Raw genomic sequence first — 21,679 nt, 5'->3', positions numbered from 1 at the left:
GTTGTCTCTGACCACAAACGGCACCAGTGCTATATCCTCAATACGTTGCAGACGTCAGTCGTCGTAACAACAATGTTATACCGTAGTTTAGTGAATCCGAACGTGGGCAAACTGTTGGTGCTCCTATGATGGCTGCTTGCGTAACCAAGGTAGCCCAAGTGTTCGGTGTTTCAAGAGGCACCATGCCGAAGATTTGTAGCGTGTACAGGGAAACGTAAAAAACCGTCATCCGCTAAGTGAGAACAGAGACGAAAGCGTGTGTTGAGTGATCGTGACATACGGTCATGGAGAGGATTGCGACGAACAATAGGAAGAGTCAGCAGTAAAAGTCACTGCAGAACCGAACGTGGCACTCGCGAACGCCATGTGCACCACAACAAACACTAAGGAAGCTCCATTAGCAGAGAATTTCAGGGCTAACTGGAATACCAAAACCACTCAACAAGGACAAAAATGCCCGTAAGAGGAAAACGTGGTGCGAAAGACATAAGACCTGGACTGTAGAACAATAGAAGAAGGTCACCTGGTCGAATCAGTGATGTTGTACAATGTTTCCAACTTATGGCCGAGTTTACATCCCAAGAGCGAAAAACGACGGGGGTTTGGAGATGATTGGGGCAGCAGGATCGTGGTATTTCATGGGCCCCTGCGATCACTATACAAGGTCGCATTAATGCCCATGGCTATATGAGCATTTTGGCTGATCCCCTGGTACAACCTCTGTTCCCCAATGGCGATGCTGTGCTCGAAGATAACAGGACCCCTGTTCAAACTGTTCCCATCGTCCAGGACTGGTTTTCTTTTCCACAGGCATGAACTGTCACATCTCCCCTGGTTATCACGGTCACCAGGCCTCAGTATTATCGAGCCTTTGTGATCTACTTTGGAGAGACAGGTGCGAGATTGCTATCCACCTGCATCGTTGTTACCTTAACTTGCCACCATTTTGCAGAAAGAATGGTATAAGACCCCTTGAGAACCATACAGAATGCATAGTCATCCATTCCGACAAGTCTGGAGGCTATTATTTAACTACAATGGGTTTTCTGTGTTAGGCGTGGTAATGTGTTCCCATACTTTTGTGCATCCCCTGTACAGAGGGTCTGCCCCCAAACACTGCTAGCATTCTGGAGCGACGTACAAAGAAGAGCCTCACCTGTTGCATGACCGCCACTGGGTCTGGAGGGGCGCCCTCCGCCTCCAACTGAACGTTCTTCTCCTCCTCCACCTCCACCTGAACGTTGTCCTCTTCCTCCCCCTCAGTGCTGCCGCAGCAGCACAACCACCGGAGGACTCTCCGCCACATCTGTGCGTACAAGAAGTATATTAGGTTCTATCGTTACCCTCACCTTGGATACAGCAGTGTCTCTCACTCTCAGTACAAACTGATACTCTCCGAAAAGTGTCCTACAAGAAGATCATCCTCTCTGCACTGAAACTAGAGACACCCTGACAGAAACTCTAAGGTCCACGTTATAAAGCCATGAACATCAGAAACTAAAAATTAGACAGATAGGCGAATGTTACAACATTTTTCACTACAAAGTGTATTTTTTGTAAACATATTACACAGTTAAATTTGCTTTTTATACGTAGAAACTCTTATCTGTCTCTGAAGAGCACTCTTGAGTGGACTAGTGACACGTATTGCTTTCAGCCTGCACAATGGACTAACAGATATGTGTTGAATTGGTCGGTCCAAGTTCTTGTCTAGCGTAGGATTTCTGGCTGTGGAAGCCATAGCCCTCCATCCAGTATTACATTTCATGTGAACAAGATGAAGTAGCTGAATGATGACTTCATGAAGTAGTGTTAGGTAGAAACGACAGATGCTACCTCGCAGTTCCGACGAACGTGTGATTTTTGCCACCTACTGAACTGACTTGTGTCCTCAGCGTCTGTTTTAACAGGAGATGGAAGGATTACCCTCTGGTCTGCGCGCCAGAACTCTCACTTTCGTTCACTCATTGTGCTAAATTAACATTCACGCCCTGTTTAAAATAAAATTAATGTAACTTCTTTATGCTGAGCTATCATTACATTGTCTAAACGCCGTTTTGCTATTAACTTGTGTCAGAAACATTTGAATAACAGGAAAGAGACCAATCACTTCGTCTGTCATACAGGCAGCACTGTAAGGATATGAGAATTAAGTTGGAAGCCAGAAATAGTATCCTTTCGAGGATCACTGGTAGTAGGGAGGACTCAAAACCACAAACCCTCCGAACGATGACACTAGCAACATTTCAAAGTGCTGCAGATTATGCATGTCCAGTCTGGTATAAGTCTTTCCACGCAAAGTTCACAAGGCACTAAACGATATGGGTAGTGGTATTCCAGGATATTTGGAACCTACGCCACTTGTAAAACTCTACAGCTCTCAGCTGTAGCGAACAAGATATTCGTTGTGACGTAGCTGACAATGCAGAGAGAACTAAGCAGGTTTCTCAGGAAAAAATGTGGGCACAATAATAAAAAAATTGAACATAAATTTCAGTTAAACTACAAATTCCGAATCATGAAATTCATTAGAATTAGCTTTCATTTCATTTAATCCATTGTATCTCAATTTAACATGTCCATCTTCAAACAATTAGAAACCTAAATTGCTATTGATTTCAAATATCCATTCAGTAAAGGAGTCTTAAACTCATTATTAAGCACAGTCTTATTTTATCTGCACGTCTGGTATTGAAATATTTGTATCCAGTAGTGTTATTCAACCCATTACATTTATATCTCTATTTTTTAAACAAATTAGAATTGCTTGCATTATTGAGCTTCTTCAGGAGGGCTCCATTTAAATAGACAAAATTTTTATTGCAATAAAATGTTACATGTTATAAGTAGACAACATTGATAGTAAAAACAGTATTATTCCAGTGGTGGAGTTGTTAAAGATATATATGTATTTGAATAAAGGAACAAAATTATTTAAATGAAGAAGACAAAATATTGGCAACCATCAAAAGTTAAAAAAATGAACTATGCTCCAAAACTCTGGTGACAAAAATAGAAATATTTATTCTCATGAAGAACAAAAAAAGCTTAACAGAATTTTAAAAACCGAAAGTCTACATACAAAATATGAATATTAAAATAATAATTATAATTTTTTAAAAAAATATTAGCTACAGAAGAAAGGAAGCATTACTTATATTTAATGAAAGCTGGTGTATTAAAGATATTTTTCAAATTTCTGACTTTCTAATTCAGATTCATGATTCTCAGAAGTATGAATTAAAAAAGAGAAATGGAAAGGAAGTAGTTTTAGAAAACAGAGAATACAAGAAAAAAGTTACTTTATTTATATAAATGTTTTAAAAAATTCCCAATACAAATTTTATTTTTACGTTAGAAAATGTAGAAATCTTATTTTAATTGTAATATACTTATGGCACTGTTTCATAATTATCTAGAACTATTCTTTTACTATACTATACCAAAATGAGAATTCTATCTTAACTTACTTGTTGATTAAGTTTTTGGTTTAAAATCGCTCGTTATCAGTTTGTACTGTAATTGTATCTTTTCTTTCACTTCATTCTCAAGTACTTTAATCATATATTTGCCACTCAACTTTTGAATATCCTTAAATTTTGAAGAAACCCTTTCATCTTCATCACAGTATTTCTATCATTTTCCTTAAAATAGTAACTTTTAGATCCAGTCGATTTTAAGATTTGAATCCACTTGTCTCCTAACTTATCAGTCCATTCACCTGGCATACAACCTGTTTCCACAGTATCTTTGCCATCATCTATATACTCTATATTACCCCGTATGTATCAAAATACATAACTGATTCTCCAAGTTTATCTAACATATCAAATAACCTAAGCCTTATATGAGAATGCAGGCTTTCTCTGCGAATCTCGATGATAAAATGTTCTTGGGTTGACAGCTGAGTCAATGCATTGTTCTCCAGCAATGTTTCAGCATGTTCCTTACTTGCTATTGTCACCTGAAGATGGAAAGTAAGAAACTTAGTGCTATGTTGCTGGAGAACAACGCAGTGACTCGGCTGTCAAACTGAGAAAATTTTACCAACCTGACCCATCTATTTGATATAGTGAATGCTGTCATAAAAATATTTACATCAGTGTTATTTTCTATATAATAACCTTTGAAATTACTTTTCATCTGAGCCATATTATCATTAATAAAATTCATGTCAATATTGTCTAATCAATCGTCCAATTATATCTCATAAAACTGTTGCTACTCTGTAATATACTCAGTTTTATTCATATTTTGTCATTGTCTACATTTTCCCCACAATTAATTTAGACATATCATAGCAACAGTATTTTATTCTGGGTTTTCTTTTATCTTATCAGGATCTAATGCAATATCCAACTGTCTTTCTGTGTTTTGAGGTATAACTCATTTGGTTCAAACTCATGGGGAGTGGTTGCTAATTATATTTTCATAAAGTGTTTTACATAATTTTTAAACAACATGTTGCTTTTATCTCTAAAATCACACGCTTTATTGATACTTAACATTTTATATCATTATTTCCACGACTTTCTTTACTTCATCACATGGCGAAGTTCCAATAAAACGTCTTACATCATCATTGTGATTACATTCATTTATTTTTTCTTCTGCACATTTGACACATAAGTAAAAGAGCAGTTTTCCATTTTTATTGATCTTCATCTCTTTTGGCAAAACTTGATTCTACACTCCTATAGGTGCCAACACTTTCCATTTTATAAATCTCTACCTTTTTAGTATATGTCTTGGTCTACAAATTTTTGTTGGATGGCTCTTAGGATAATATTCATGATATTTTGCAGTTGATAAAAGACTACAGACATCAATATACAAGGGTCGCTCAATAAGTAATTCCCCACGTTTATTTTTTCTCAGAACATATTTATTGGTAAGAGTCAGAATTTGGTGAAAATATACAACAAAATGTGTTGTTCATGTCCTAATTTTCTACATTGTCTCCATGATCTTCTATGGCCATATGCCAACGTTATTGAAGAACATATATTCGCTGCTGGTAAAAGCTCTTGTCCTGTAGCCTCAGTCATGTTTTCACTGCGTGACTGACACTCTCGTCATCTTCGAAGTGTGTTCCCTGTACAGAATCTTTAAGTGGCCAAAGGGCATGGAAGTCCGACGATGCCAGGTCGGGATTGTGGGGTGGATGAGGCAAAGATGTCCAACCCAATTTGGCGATGTGTTCCTAGATTCTCAGATTTGTGTGTGGGAGTGCATTATCGTGTTGGAGCAAGATTGCTGCTGGATTCGTGTCGATTGAACACGTTGGAAACGCTTCTTGAGTTTATTCAGATTCTTCATGCTTCTGAATTGATGATTGACACTCTTGGCATCAAATCCAGGAGAATGATGCCATCAGAATTCCTGGAGACAGTCACCATGACTTTTCTGGCGGATGGGGTTGTCTTGAATTTCTTCTTTTTTGGTGATTGAGGTTGATACCACTCCATGGACTGCCTTTTTGTTTTGGGCTCAAAGTAGTGCACCCACTTTTCGCCCCCCTTAACGATCTGTGACATAAAGGCCTCCCTGTTGGTCTCAAAACGCTCCAACAATTCAGATGAAATGGCCTTTCTTTGAATCCTGTGGTCCGCTGCGAGCATTCGTGGAACCTATCATGAGAACCTCTTTCTACATCCGAGACTCTTGATCATTGCAGATGCACTTCCAATGCTGACCAACAAATTTAGGGGCAACTGTCGAGTTGTGAATCGCCGGTCGATACGAATAATGGCATCTGCAAAATTCAGCATGTCTGGAACAATGACTGTCACAGGACGTCCTGAGTGTGGCTGATCATGGAGCTCTGCTTCTGCATATCCTGAGGCTGTAACTATCTTTACCCATCGCCCAATTGCACGTCTATCAATGAATGTTCATCATGGCTTCTTTTCCTCCACAGAATAATTCAACAGCATGTTGGTTGTAATGTGAGTTGTATGAAGACGCCATTTTGACTCTGTACTAAAGCTCTGCCAACCTGGCAGAACATTTCGAAACTTCACTGGTGCACAGAACCAAAATGAAGTGTGAAGCACCAACAAGGACGATTGTTTAGGTATATTAACTGCTTTTTAAAAAATGTGGGGCATTACTTATTGAATGGCCCTCATATTTTATTGTCATGATAAAGCCATTTGCTTTATCTCTTAATTTTATGGTATTAGTTTGACAACCATAAAATGCACCTTTTGGATTCAAAGGTTCATTAGCTTTAGGCAACTTTTTTAATTTATTAATATTATAAAAATCTACTGTGTTAATACACCCACATTTCCAAATCTCCACTAAATTCTTCAGCATTTTGCATATTTGTGCTTCTTATTAATGTCTTTTGATACAGGTCATTCATCGATTCTTTATTCATATTGTTAACCATTTCAGTTTTAAAACATTTTTACAACCATGCCGGAAACAGCTATGATATTGATGAAAACTAATGTTTTCTTTATCAAAGACATCTATTTTTGCTCCAGATATACTTACTTCACTACCATTAAGAGCATGTAGAATACTATTATTGTTTAAACAGTTTAGCCAAGCAATAGACTCTTTGCTATAGTTTTGCGTCTGCTCTTTATTCAATACAGCAATTTTTCTATTAGGGAAATATTTACATCAGTATACAGCCATGAAAACTCTAGCAATTGTTAAATAACATAATGGATCTATATTAGCTAATTCAATGAATTGTTTTCCTATTTCTAAACAATCTCTTCTCAATATATCTACATCAGAATTGCAGTGTTCATTCATTCATTTCCTCTATTGCATACATAATTTCCATTAACTTTTTGCCTATCCCATTTGAGACATATTTCTCTTTCTCTGGTTTGATAGATTCAACACAACAAATTTTGACATCTCCAATAAATCCTATTTAATTTTCATTTTCTTGGGTATTGAATAAATGTGGGAAGTAACATTTCTTCAATTCTTTTAAACCAATTATTTTTGGAAAGCTACTAAATGGCTCTTGTACAAAATTGGTTCTATTTATAATTCTCATTTCTAAATGCTTTATCTCCAATAACAGCAGTTTAGTTCCTGTGTAGACTCTATTGTTTTTATTGTATTTTCAACACAATACTTCAGAATACATTCCAAATCATAATCTTTAGGACCTGTGGAAATCTTGAAAAGTTGTCGGGTTTTCAACCAGGTAGCGTCTTCCAAAAGGCGCGATATTTCGGCAAGCCAACTTCTTGCCATCTTCAGGCGTTCCGAGCGGTCCGCGGCCGGTGGTGAGGGAAGTGCGGCGCCCCGCGACAGATCATGGGCCGCCGTCCTTCCGCGGCCATGACCGCTTACGGAACTCTGCCGTCGTGGTGACAATGCTTCTTCTTGTACAGGTGTCCTGACACGAGCGGATTTCCGTGTAGACTGTCGTTGTGTTTTAATCATGCTTAAAGCGGGATCCCAGGCTTTGCTTAACTTGAAAACGCTGTCTTTATTTATTAGTTCGTCATGCAGCCGGATCTCCACTGCCTCTTTGACGATACAATCCCAGAAGGTGTTCGATTGTTGAAACACCTTTGTGCCATCGTAGTTCATGTCATGTCCATGTGAGGTACAGTGCTCTGCCACGGAGGACTTGGTCGGCTGTGCGTTGTCTGCGTGGCGTTTGTGTTCACTACATCTCTCCTGTACCGTCCGGATGGTCTAGCCTATATACATTTCCCCGCTCCGGCAAGGGATGCTGTAAACTCCCGGTTTCCGGAGTCCTGAGTCGTCCTTGACTGATCCTAATAATGTTTTCATTTTGGATGGAGGGCGAAACACGCACTTGACATCATATTTTCTGAGTATTCTGCCGATCTTTGCCGATGTGTTCCCGACATATGGTATGATCGATGTCGCAACCTGTTTTTCTTCGTCCTCGGAAGGCTACGGTCTCGGCTTCTTCGGTCTTAAGGCCCGTTTTATCTGCCGGTTGTTGTAACCGTTCGTTCTTTTTCTCTTCTTCAGTATTTATTCAATGCATCTTGTATTTCAGATTCACTTAATTTATAAGCATATTTTTATTGGTGGTATGTCATTAAATTCTTCTAAATAATGGTCATAAAGAAAAATTTGTTTTTCAACTTGTAATTTCTCTTGAATAGCTTTCAGAACGACTGTCATCTAATCCTTCTTCAGTTCCTTGTGTTGCAAGGCTGATATTATTTTTTATAGTTTTCATATTCTCTTCTTGGTTGTCTTTTCCATTTTGTAAATTCTTCTTTTAATTTCTTCTTTTTCTTTTTGTTTCATCTAGCTTTTTTACTAACATACGAGTCATATTTTGCAAACAGTTACTGTAAATAAAGAACATTAATAAAACATCTTTAATATATGATGGGTGATGTAAAAATATCTTCAATTTGATATCTGCAGTTTCCTTTGTTAAGTTTTCTAGTCATTTCTATCATAAACATTCGAACTAACCATTATTCCAGCATTTACTACAATATTCTTTAAAATCATCAAACTTAAAATCACCAGCATCAAACTCGTGGTAAATATGATTTAAATTTGTATCATCTCTTCGAAATATATTTAAAGAATTTAGGTTATCTCTCACTAATTGTTCTGGTATTTTTGAGTTTATCTGAGCTAAATAAAAACAATTTACTCCTAAATGTCAGGCTGTACTAAAATATTCTTTAAAAACATCCTGATTTTTTAGAATGAAATCATTAAATACTACGAGCATATGACCATGTCATTCATCTAATAGTATAATTTCTTCATTATTCTCAATAGAAGTAGTAATGTTGTCACTATTTCTATCTTCAATTTTTACACATTTTTATAAATTCTTGATATTTTGGCTCATCTAAACATTTGGTTGGAGTAAACCTAAAAATGACTGATTTTATTCTATTTCAGCCACCACAAAGCGAGAATATAAGTATCAATCATTAATGCTGCTTCTTCACATCACCTTGAAATTATTAATGCACATTGAACAGAATTAGGTAAGAGGTTGCCATGAATATTTTTATGTTTCTTATGTGGTATTTCATTTTTGATTACCAATCTGTTTTCATTTCATTAATAATATTTTTATGGGTGGTAAATGAGTTACCTGTCTCAGTTTAGTTGTAAGTCAATCGTTCTCAGAAAAAGATTGTCTGTATCTGTATGATATAACTCTGGTATTGTTGCACTAGGTGGTTTTTATACAATATTTTCCATTAATAATATTATATAAATATGAATTGTGCTAGAGAGACAGTAGTAATTCATATTGGTCAATATAATTTGAAAAACTTGGAAAAATTTATTCATCCAAAAATAATAAATTTTCACATTGAGGCCAATGAAATTTTAAATAAATTTATTAGTGAAAGCAACATTACATTTACATGGATATAAATGATAGTATCGGATGTGCGCTTGGACATAGTTGCAAACTATTCTTGTTAATGAAAAGACTGTTGCTAATGATGTTCGTAAAATAACTCCATCTGAATTACTCAACATAAACATTTAATGTGAATGAGGTTCTGTTGACTGAGGTCCAAGCCAACTGCCTGATATCTGCGATCTGTTTCTTTCGACCGCTACTTACTGTTGTCGCCACCTATCGTAAAACAGCAGAAGCAAAGTTGTACACCTTGTAACTGATACTTGACTCAGAATTTTGTGACCTGTTAGTTAATTTACTTCATGAAAAACGCATTTGAAACTATTAAGCTTTTTAGAAAGAAAATATTGATGAGTATAATTCACATTTTAAATAGTAGTGCCAGCCATTTTATGAACAAAATAAAATTATTTACAATTTAATTGATAATATTCAGGTTACTTATTTTATTTAACAGTTTTTATAATTTTTAAAAGAATCCTACCTACTCACCAGTAAATATGATCGAACCTAGATCAGCCGCATGAGTGTCTACTACACTACTGATCGAACTGCTTCACTTTTGTGCTGCTTTGCTGCTTATGATCCATATATGAGGTGTGAATGAGATACGTTTAAAACTTTAGAGCCCTTTTTTTGGGAATTTTCTGCGTTGTGCGCTGTAACACTTTTATGAGTAGACATCCTTGAGGTAGACTAGTAACCCACAAAGTCTCATCCCGAACTGAATCTCAGATCTTGGAAGGTCCCCTTGTCAGTAGACAAATTGAAATTTTACACGTAATTGTTTTTTGATACAATACTAGTGATTTCCGAACGTTTGTCTTGCTATCTGTGCAATAACGTTTTAACAGCATCATTTCCTTAGTCATCGGTATGTGATGCCCTTAATTCATGTCAGATACGTGTGAATTACAGTGTGGCGCCTATATAGTCAAATAATTAATACTCAGTATCTTTTATAACAGGGGAAACATGATAGCAACGAACTTATCACTCTACTCACTGTAACATATAAAACAAGTGTAGTGACTGTCATTTCAGTTGCATAGCAGATGGTAATACGAGGATTGGAACTTTAATAGTGGCAACTATTTATTTATAGCTTGTACAAGTAGATACGTGTTTCAAAGTTTTACTGACCTTCAGAGTAGTCACAAGCATTACGTACAACCTGTTGCCAGCAATGTGGAAGCCGTAGTATACTCTTAGCAGTGCCAGTTGTGTTCACAGTTCGAGTGGCTCGGTCTATCTCCTGACGAATTTGTAGCAGTTCTGAAGCGAATGCCGTGAAGCGTTTCCTTCAGTTTAGAAATCAAGTTGAACTAACGAGGGCTTAAGTCAGGGGAGAGCAGTAGGTGGTATAGCAATTAGCAGACCCATCAGTCAAACAAATCAGTAACATCTTGCACTGTCCATGCGTAAGCATTGTCCTGCAGGTCCTGCAGAAAGTGTCATCACTTCTGTCTCTATGCTGTTCATTTTTTGAATACAACCTACGACTTAAGCCCTCGTAAGTTCAACTCGATTTGTAAACTGAAGGAAATACTTCATGGCATACGCATCAGAACTGCTACAAATTCGTCGGGCAATAGACCGCGCCACTAGAACTGTCAACACAACTGGCACTGCTATGAGTATCCTTCGACTTCCACATCGCTGGCAATGGGCTATACACAGTGCTGGTGACTACTTTGGAGGTCAGTAAAACTTGAAACACGTATCTATTTTCTACGAGCTGTATATAAATAGTTACCACTATTAAAGTTCCAACCCTCATATTTGATAAGTGTCAGCAGACTTATTGTAATTACCACAAGAATGAACGCTGTGTCTGCTTGGTGCTCATGAGACAGGTGCTTCGTGTATTACTGAAAAAGTATATGTCTGTGCCTAAAGTCGCAAATTATTTAAATTCCGATTGTAGATTTTTTTTCAGTACCGCATAGTCACTGTTCCACCACCAATATGCTGCGAATATGCTTCGTGTATTAGAATGAGCAGAGTGGCGGAGGTTTTCTTTAAAAAGTTAGCAATTTTTTGTCCCATACTCTGCTTGTGCTTGAGGGAAAGGTGAGGCGGTGAAGCAGGGCAGTAGTTTCTAATTGCAAGACAATGTATAGTGTAGGCTTGCTCGCAGAGCAGGATGATATATGGAGAGCTTAATCAGAGTCGTTGCCCACAAGAGGCTCAGTCGCCCCCACCTTATCATTACTATGGTAATTAGCGATAGAGTTAATGCGTCATCACAGACGTCATTCAGACCACGTGCACAGCCTAACACCACCACATTCACTGAGCAACCATACCATTCTGAACATACACTTGTTACTATCATCTGCTCACAACTATTACAATTTAATTGGTACTGATGCTTTGACAAGAAAGGTGAAAAGTGCCGTATGAATGAGAATATCTACTTGGAATACTCCTAACACCGAGGTCCAAAATAACAACAAGATGTTAAGAAAACGGAGCGAAGGCCAAGTCCTCTATTTATTTTCTCAAGCTCTTACAGTTAAATCTTAATTAATTCGTGATAGATGCGTAGTAATTGGCCCTTTCGGCTATCAAAATATTCGTATTGGTACTATCGAAGTTTAATTGCTTCGACATTCGATTACCAAAAGTAATACTCAATTTTGGGTTGAATGTGATTCTGAACGCGATGTTAATTTGACTTTCAGTCCATCTGGTGACGACTTACGGAATGATGTCTGAACACAAAATGCACAAAACGGTTCTAATATTACTATGTGTACTGGCGGGGAGAGCGCTTCAGTCCAAAGTATCTTGTGGAATGGGAGAGAAGCGGATACTTTTCTGTTGGCATTTGGGATTACATCTCGGCTTGGTGAATAGGGCGCCTGTGGAAAACTGATGCCATCGTCAACAGTTAGGCCTGTGTTAGTATTCTAGAATACGTAGTGAAGGTAAGCGTTGAGCTGCTGTAACTTCAATGAGACCTCTATTACCAGCAGATTTGAACAGGAAATAACATAACGGTTTTCGATAGTTTTCATATATTCACCATTTCAATTCCTAAAGACTACAATTTGTCATAACAACAATGCTACTCTGTCATTTAGTATTCTGCTGTTGTCCCCAGTATAGTTATTGCATTTTGTTCTAGTCCCGATGTCATGAAATTAGTTTCCTCTGTCGCCCTCATAGCTTCTAGTCTCATAATTTGCCGCCAAATACATTCATGAGAAGGGGGATGTGTCAGAAATGTAACGAATTAGTTTCCATCTTCTTTTACTTAATTCATTTTTCCTTCTTTGTTCCTTGTCGCGTATTCAGATATTTTATAGTTTTCACCTACATTTATCTGTTCTTTGTCCTCTGCAAATAAATTACTGTTGCTTCAAGCCGAACCTCAGCTTGAATCCTCAGGGTTCATAGTGATGTAAATCGCGTACAGTAGATTTTGCATTGGAGCTGCGTATTTCCTCTGATACTCTGAATTGTTGGAATGTCTCAATCATAAATGTTTCCTTTGTTATTACTATTTTTCTGTTCACTTGTCTTAAGCTTCTGATATGACTACTGCACTAGTTCAGTGATAGTTGAACAGATCGGCTTGATTAACTTTAGTACCCAATGTTTCCACATCTATGTTGACCTCTTCAGTCTTGTTTCCGAATTCGTGACAGCTATTACGTGATATTCCTCAAATTTTCCTGTACAGCCCGACTGCTTAACTGAGTGATAACGTGTTTGCCTCCCATGCAGCGGGCGCGGATTCGATTCACGGCCGGGTTTGAGATTTTCTCCGCTCGTGGCCTGGGTGTTATGTGGCCCTCATCATCAACGACACACAGGTCGCCCAATGTGGCGTCACATGAGATAAGACTTGCGAACTGGCGACCCAGTTTCCCCGCTTGGGGACTCCGGCCATTTCGTTTCATTTTTCTCGTACAGCTGGTGCTTGTTACTCCACCGAGGGAGTGTGACTTCACAGCGCTGTCGCAACGCAGAAGTTAGAATTGAAGGATGTTTTATACATCTCATTTCGATACCACATCCTTCGTATCTGATTCAGCCGATTGGACTTGAGGTGCCTCTCAGCAGGCTACGACTCTCATCATATGTAGGGACTGTGTAAACCGCGTCCCTCATCGGCTGTTTAGCCTAGATCTCTCAGCTACGGCAGGAGTTGAATTCTTAAATGGTGTAGAAAATACCAACACACCGTGCCAGTCATAAATACATTTTTTTAAAATAATACACTTCGATGAAATAACTAGGTAACACTTTATTTACAGGACCAAAGCTCCATCCATCAAAGCAGAGCTCTTGATAACTGGTTTCAGGGACAAGACAGGACAAAGCTAATCGCGTTCGTCCCACGATCGCCGGACGCCAACCCTATAGACAGTATGTGAGTGGAGCTTATCGACGTCATTGCCATGTGGACCTACAAACGAAGGAAACCACTGCCGCCAACATTTGGCGAACTAGCGTGTGCATGACCGGAAGAGTCTGTGATGCTATGTAGGTGATGGCATAGCGTGTACAATGCAGAAGGTAAAGGGAGTAGAGGTGATGTTTAACAAGTCAAAACCCGATCTGCTGCAGCAGCCATCTGCAGTTGATGGCCACAGAGCGCCGCAGGTCAATCATAAAATCGGTGTGAAGGCAGATTAAGGCATCGCTCACACTGAGCAAGTCAACGCCCCACTGAGGCGGGCCTATACCAATACACATTGCTCGCAATTTACGTACATTAAGAGATCCGCTTTTCCATTGATCGCCACCTACGCAAATCCCACCCAGTTATTGTCAGCACTTTCAAGGCAGAGACCAAATTGTATGGAAAGGCGGTGCAGGAATATCGATGTTCACGTTGGGACATCCCCTTCAGTCTTTGTAGTAGTCCACATAACAATGGTTCTAGAGCGAAAGCGTACAGCACTGCACAACACGTGATAGAATCAGTTGTGTGAGCCTGCTATTATACAGGACCTAGGATGTTGCCCTATGCAGGAAACGTATGACCACCTCAACAATGGTTTCTGTGTATCCCATATGACGGATATGTGTCTGAGGAGGCCTACGCTGCAGGAAAATGTTGAACTCAAATGAGAGCAATCATACCCCTATAACGGCAGAGCGCTGTCCAAATGTTGCATGCTCCACCTAGTGACACCTTATCGTAGGACATGACATAACGAGCCGTTCTCTTAAGTTACACCGCCAAAAAGAGTGTAAAGAACTTCATGTCGCTATTTAGCACGGTCAAGAGAAGACAGTCTCTGATAGTATGGACACTCTGGTGGTTCGTGAATGGGACAACGGGGCCCTCTACAAAGGCAACGGGGACCCTCACCATGGTGGACATCAGTTCAGTCCATTTGGGTGCTAAGAGATGTCGGAGAGCTTGATAAAATTCGAGGGGATGGCGTCAGATGACATGTTAGCAGCTCTCACTAATAGAGGATCAAGGATTTCGTCTTCCCTTACTCATGCCTCCATATGAACACGCGCCAAGAGACTTCGCCAATGACAGCTCGTAAATGGGGAGCACAATGCTCGTGAAGGGCGAGTCCAAAGCCACATTAGGTGTCATATTAGCTGCCTTCGTCATTAGTGAAGCGTCGAATCAGGGGATGGCGCCGTTGCCGCCTGTTGCTAGAAGGTGGTACATCAATGGAGCTTCCAAACGCATATTGTCACAAGAGTGCCTCACACTAGCATCCCTTCAAGGTGGCAGCGAGTGAGGGCTGCAGCCTGTGTTTTGGCACAGTTCACTATTGTTCAGGTGAAAAAGCATCATAGAGCAGTCCCTCATCACTCGATAGAAAAAGTTCAGGGATTGCCTCCTCCAAGCTTTCATAGGCCATCAAAGTCAAATAGAGTGCAGCTTTTGCACATAACAGCCACCATTACAACGTAGACAATTAAGAGCCATGGCATTGGCGACATGAATACCAAGTCACATCGATAAGTTGCAAATAGTCAGGAGACACCAATAGGGCCACATTCAGCTTCCAAACACCCCTCCATTCCAAACCATCTGGTGGTCGAGTGTGACAGTGCGGGCATATGGCGCATGATCGGAAAAACCGACAAACTGTTGTTGGCCAGCCGTGGGGATCCAACGGACGTCCAGCACGTCTGAGTCCTCCAATCGGTCCTCACCAGTGGCCAGCCCAGTTACTGGTGGCACTGAGGCTGACCCTTCACCTGTGGTCGAGTGGGAGGTCGCCCCGGGGCGAAGCAGGTGGCGCAAGACTTCCCAGGCGGCCGCACGTAAGGTCTTTCCGGTTTGTATGAGAAACAGGTTCCAGGTGCTGTCTGTGGCTGACACTATCGTTGAGCCACATGCTGTCGCCTGTCCTGTTTCAGAGGAAACCACACAGTCTGCAAGATTCAGTCAATCGCAGGGGATGGGATTATTGGTAGTTGGGAGCTCCTACGTTAGGCACGTTATGGCACCCCTTAGGGACTTGGCCGACAAGGAGAGTAAGAAATCGAATGTGCACTCCGTGTGCATACTGGGTGGAGTCATTCCAGATGTGGAAAGGGTCCTGCCGGATGCCATGAAGAGCACAGGGTGCAGAGAACTGCAGGTGGTGGCTCACGTCGATACCAATGATGTGTATCACTTTAGATCAAAAGAGATTCTCTCTGGTTTCGAGCGGCTAACAGAAGTGGCAAAGGCTGCCAGTCTTGCTTGCAAGATGAAAGCAGAGCTGACCATTTGCAGCATAGTCGACAGAACCGATTGCGGACCTCTGGTACAGAGCCAGGTGGAGGGTCTGAATCAGAGGCTCAGACGGTTCTGCGACCGTGTAGACTGCAGATTCCTCGAATTGCGGCAAAGGGTGGTTGGGTTTCAGGTTCCGCTGAATAGGTCAGCTGTCCACTATACGCAGGAGGCGGCTACACGGGTATCAGTGGCTGTTTGGCGTGGACTGGGCGGTTTTTTAGGTTAGAGTGTCTCGGAAAACACAAGAATGGCTTAGGTCACAAAGGGAGCAGGCTGAACACAAGAAGAACGTAGATAAAGGAACCATTGGCATAACAGTTGTAAATTGTCGTAGCTGTGTTGGGAAAGTACCAGAGCTCCAAGCGCTAATAGAAAGCAGTGATGCTCAAATCGTTATAGGCACTGAAAGCTGGCTAGAGTGGGACATAAGCTCAGCCGAAATTTTTGCGAAGAACCTAACGGTGTTCCGAAAGGATAGGCTAAACAAGGTTGTCGGTGGCGTGTTTGTTGCTTTAGAAGTAGTTGAACTTGAAGTAGATACTTACTGTGAGTATGGGCAGAGGTCATTGTTGGCAACCGGAATAAAATAATTGGATCCTTTTACCGACCTCCCAGTTCAGATGATACAGTTGCTGAAAGGTTCAAAGAAAACTTGAGTTTGATTTCAAACAAGTACCTGACTCGTACGATAATAGTGGTGGTGACTTTAATTTACCCTCGATATGTTGGCGTAAATACATGTTTAATTCCGGAGGTACACATAAAACATCATCCGAAATTGTGCTAAACGCATACCCTGAAAATTATTTCGAGCAGTTAGTTCATGAGCCCACGCGAATAGTAAACGATTGTGAAAACACTCTTGACCTCTTAGCAACACATAATCCTGAGTTAATAACGAGCATCAAAACCGATTCAGGGATTAGTGTACACTGGGTTGTCATAGCGAGATTGAATATTGTACTCCCCAAACCCCCGAAAAATAAACGAAAAATATACCTATTCAAAAAGCAGATAAAAATTCACTTGACGCTTCCTTAGAGACAATTTCCACTCATTCCAAATTAATAATGTAAGTGTAGACCAGATGTGGCTTAAATTCAAAGAAATAGTATCGGCAGCAACTGAGACTTTTATACCAAATAAATTAACAAACGACGGATCTGATCCTCCTTGGTACACAAAACGAGTTAGAACATTGTTGCAGAACAACGAAATAAACATGTCAAATTTAAAGAGAAGCAAAATCCCCAAGATTGGCGATCTTTCACAGAAGCTCGAAATTTAGCGCGGACTTCAATGCGAAATGCCTATAACAGTTTCCACGATGAAAAGTTGTCTCGAAACCTGGCAGAAAATCCAAAGAGATTCTGGTCGTATGTGAAGTATGTTAGCGGCAAGAAACAATCAATGCCCTCTCTGCGCGACAGCAATGGAGATATTATCGAAGACAGTGCTGCCAAAGCAGAGTTACTAAACATAGTCTTCCGAAATGCCTTCACAAAAGAAGACGAAGTAAATATTGCAGAATTAGAATCAAGAACAGCTGCCAACATGAGTAAGGTAGAAGTAAATATCCTCGGAGTAGTGAAGCAACTTAAATCACTTAATAAAAGCAAGTCTTCTGGTCCAGACTGTATACCAATTAGGTTCCTTTCGGAGTATGCTGATGCATTAGCTCCATACTTAACAATCATATACAACCGACGAAAGATCCGTACCCAAAGACTGGAAAGTTGCACAGGTCACACCAATATTCAAGAAAGTGTAGTATGAGTAATCCACTAAATTACAGGTCCATATCGTTAATGTCGATATGTAGCAGGATTTTGGAACATATATTGTGTTCGAACATTATGAATGACCCAGAAGAAAACTGTCTATTGACACACAGTCAACATAAGTTTAGAAAACATCGTTCCTGAGAAACACAACTAGCTATTTATTCACATGAAGTGTTGAGTGCTATTGACGAGGTATTTCAGATCGATTCCGTATTTCTGGATTTCCGGAAGGCTTTTGACACTGTACCACACAAGCGGCTCGTATTGAAATTGCGTGCTTATGGAATATCGTTTCAGTTATGTGACTGTATTTGTGATTTCCTGTCAGAGAGTTCACAGTTCATATTAACTGACGGAAAGTCATCGTGTAAAACAGAAGTGATTTCTGGCGTTCCCCAAGGTAGTGTTATAGGCCCTTTGCTGTTCCTTATCTGTATAAACGATTTGGGAGACAATGTGAGCAGCCGTCTTCGGTTGTTTGCAGATGACGCTGTCGTTTATCGAGTAATAAAGTCATCATAAGATCAAAATAAACTGCAAAACGGTTTAGAAAAAATATCTGAATGGTGCGAAAAATGGCAGTTGACCCTGAATAACGGAAAGTGTGAGGTCATCCACATGAGTACTAAAAGGAACTCATTAAACTTCGGTTACATGATAAATCAGCCTAATCTAAAAGCCGTAAATTCAACTAAATACCCAGGTATTACAATTACGAACAACTTAAATTGGAAGGAACACATAGAAAATGTTGTGGGGAAGGCTAACCAAAGACTGCGTTGTATTGGCAGGACACTTAGAAAATATAACAGACCTACTAAGGAGACTTCCTACACTACGCTTGTACGTCCTCTTTTAGAATACTGCTGGGCGGTGTGGGATCCTTACCAGATGGGAATGACGGAGTATATCGAAAAAGTTCAAAGAAAGGCAGCACGTTTCGTATTATCGCGAAATAAGGGAGAGAGTGTTACAGAAATGATACAGGATTTGGGCTAGAAATCGATAAAAGAAAGGTGTTTTTCGTTGCGACGGAATCTTCTCACGAAATTCCAATCACCAACTTTATCCTCCGAATGCGAAAATATTTTGTTGACACCGACCAACATAGGGAGGAACGATCACCACAAAAAAATAAAGGAAATAAGAGCTCGTACGGAAAGATATAGGTGTTCATTTTTTCCGCGCGCTTTACGAGATTGGAATAATAGAGAATTGTTGAGGTGGTTCGATGAACCCTCTGCCAGGCACTTAAATGTGATTTGCAGAGTATCCATGCAGATGTAGATGTAGATGTGGGAACTTACTTTCAGCCGGTCAGGTACCTCCCGCTAGTGAGCGTGAGATATAAATGCGATCAAGGCGAGTTGAAGAATGTGTGCTGTAGTGAACGAAATTAGGACTTTCGCCTTGAACATGTTCCCACATATCCACAAATTGGAGATGGTCGATGATCGTGGAAAGCTCTGTGAAAGGTGAATGTCACAGCACATAATCTTTGGGGTGGAGAATGGAATTAAAGCCAGCACCCAGCACCAATGTATCTTGATGACTCAAGAAAAGAGGTAAGACCATAAGACCACCTCTGTAAAGAGGTAGGGCGTCCCCTTAGCCTTCCGAGATTGATGCGTTTTCTGGCGTCGGTTTTCCGTCCCATGCGGCCATCCTGAGGAGACAGTCGTCAGGTGGCATACGAATACATTTCTTGCGCTCCCTCAGTGACTTCTGCTTCTGAACGTTTTGTTCTGTATTGTAATGAGATTGGCCATCAATCGACCCCGTCCCACGTGCGCGGAAAGCAGAGATTGGTACGACACTACAATCGGCGTCCATCGTAACTCTAAGATCGCTTCTCGGGTTTTGACGGGCGTGCAAGGGCGTCATTTCCTCCAGAAGTGATGGAGAGGGAATCTGAAGACTCGCTTCCCCGTCAGTGGCTGTCAACTATGGCAAATGGCTCTGAGCACTATGGGACTTAACATGTATGGTCATCAGTCCCCTAGAACTTAGAACTACTTAAACCTAACCAACCTAAGGGCATCACACAACACCCAGTCATCACGAGGCGTCAACTATGGCAAAACGGAAGGAATCTAGGCAGGTGCATCCAACACTTTCGCTACAGTGGCTAGGTGACAAGGAGCACTAAATATGTTACGGATGGTGCGCCATCTCCTACTAGCGTCTGAATCAGTCGTCTGCAGAGGAAAGTCGACCAGACGTGGCCCTCGTGGCCGCAGCCTGCACAAGTTCGTTCTGACTGTCGTAAATTATGATCACCCACACGCCTCAATCGTCAAATAAGAAGTTACATGCTTTGTCAGTTCAAGTTTTGATCTGATGCACGCTACTTAAGACCTGATAGGTCCGCCGTTTTTCTGCGACGTGACTGGTGCCATTTCCGTACGGACAGAAAGCAGAAACGAACAAGTCTTCCAGTAACTCAGAGGGAAGTTCAGAAACATGCAGGGTGTGGAGGCCGAAATCTGAGTGATCAACTGAAATGGCTCCAACGTGCCCATCAATTTGCTGAACTTCAGTTCTCGGGAGAAACGCCACACAACATCAGCCCAAAGTTCTTCAGTCTGCAGTTTGAAATACATGATGCTGCTTTTGATGGTCAAGTGGATTCCTACAACACCTTTAGGCACGAGATGAAGATCGTCACGTTCGAACTGTTCCACTTCACACGCTCGAGATCATGCATGTTCCGTATGAAAGGTGATCTTTATAGTGGAATGGTGGTAAGAAACGCCATTGTAGGTCAGAACATGAAGACAGCGACGTGCACCGCTCGCTAATGTCTTGACAAAGGTACGGCTGCAGAGTGCTCCTCATAGTTCCTCGTAGGTCCGCTTCGTGTCGCGGCTATGAGCCGACTTCCACTGGGCCACGAGTATATACAGCTCTGTAGTGTCTAGCGAAGAATGGCAGCACGTCCTCCATATGCTTCAGCATCCTGCAGCGTTGTCAGGTAGTGTATATGGCCAGACAGAATTGTGTAGGGCAGCCTGTTACATTGGCAAGCTTAAGAGACCGACGCCGATTTAGTCTCTGCTGCGTACAGTCGGCGGCGGCCGTGTTTTATTTCTAAGACTGTACATCGTCACCCACTTAGTGCGCTAACCAATAATTGCAAATTCATCAGATTCTGAAACTACTGGCCAGGGTGGAACGTTCGCTCTACCGGGACACTTAAAACAGGTCTCAATATATCACAGGCTGGCCTCTTGCAAAGTAAGTGTTTGAACGAGCATCATAGGCTGACCCAAGACTTCAGTCTGTCGGTGCCACTATCTGTCTTTTCCAAGCTCCAAGGAGACCTCTTTCCTCCAGTCTCAGGACTTATATCCCTGGGAAAAAGAGCAACCATGGCCACAGGCTAAGGAAATTTTCAATAGCAAAATTGTCAGTGTGTTGCAGAATGTGAGAAAGACATTCTTCGCGTTGAAGATTTGATTCGTATTTGGTGGGTCCTTTTCGCAAAAGGTGCACCTCTGTATTCAGCTCCCAAATAGGCACTTTGAAATCTTATGACTTTTTATTACAACGAACATATAGCTGTGGAGTGGAAAATTAATTGTCGAAAAGAAGTAGCAGTAAATTGCAGCAGACAGTGGACGATCAAAAAGTTTCCATTCCAAGGGCATTTAGTCCAGAATCGGTATGCCAGTCAGGCAAGATCGTTGTGAGCATCGAGGCAATCATCCCACCGATGCACCAGGTTGAAGATACCCATTTGGTCAAAGACTGTGTCCTGCTGCATGAAGAAGTCTGTGACTACGTGCTGCATATATTCGTCCGACAGGA

The 21,679-nt window shown here is 40.8% G+C and overlaps 1 protein-coding gene across 1 annotated transcript in view; it reads right to left on the bottom strand.

Annotated features, from left to right (window-relative positions):
* The window catches only part of LOC126195759 (uncharacterized), a 134,846-nt gene that overhangs the window by 64,906 nt on the left and 48,261 nt on the right, over positions 1-21,679 (bottom strand). The window lies entirely within an intron of this gene.

The sequence above is a fragment of the Schistocerca nitens genome, chromosome 7 (assembly GCF_023898315.1).
Source record: "Schistocerca nitens isolate TAMUIC-IGC-003100 chromosome 7, iqSchNite1.1, whole genome shotgun sequence".
Classification (NCBI taxonomy): domain Eukaryota; kingdom Metazoa; phylum Arthropoda; class Insecta; order Orthoptera; family Acrididae; genus Schistocerca; species Schistocerca nitens.
Note: the sequence above shows the minus strand (reverse complement) of the source record. Positions and strands in the feature narration are given on the sequence as shown.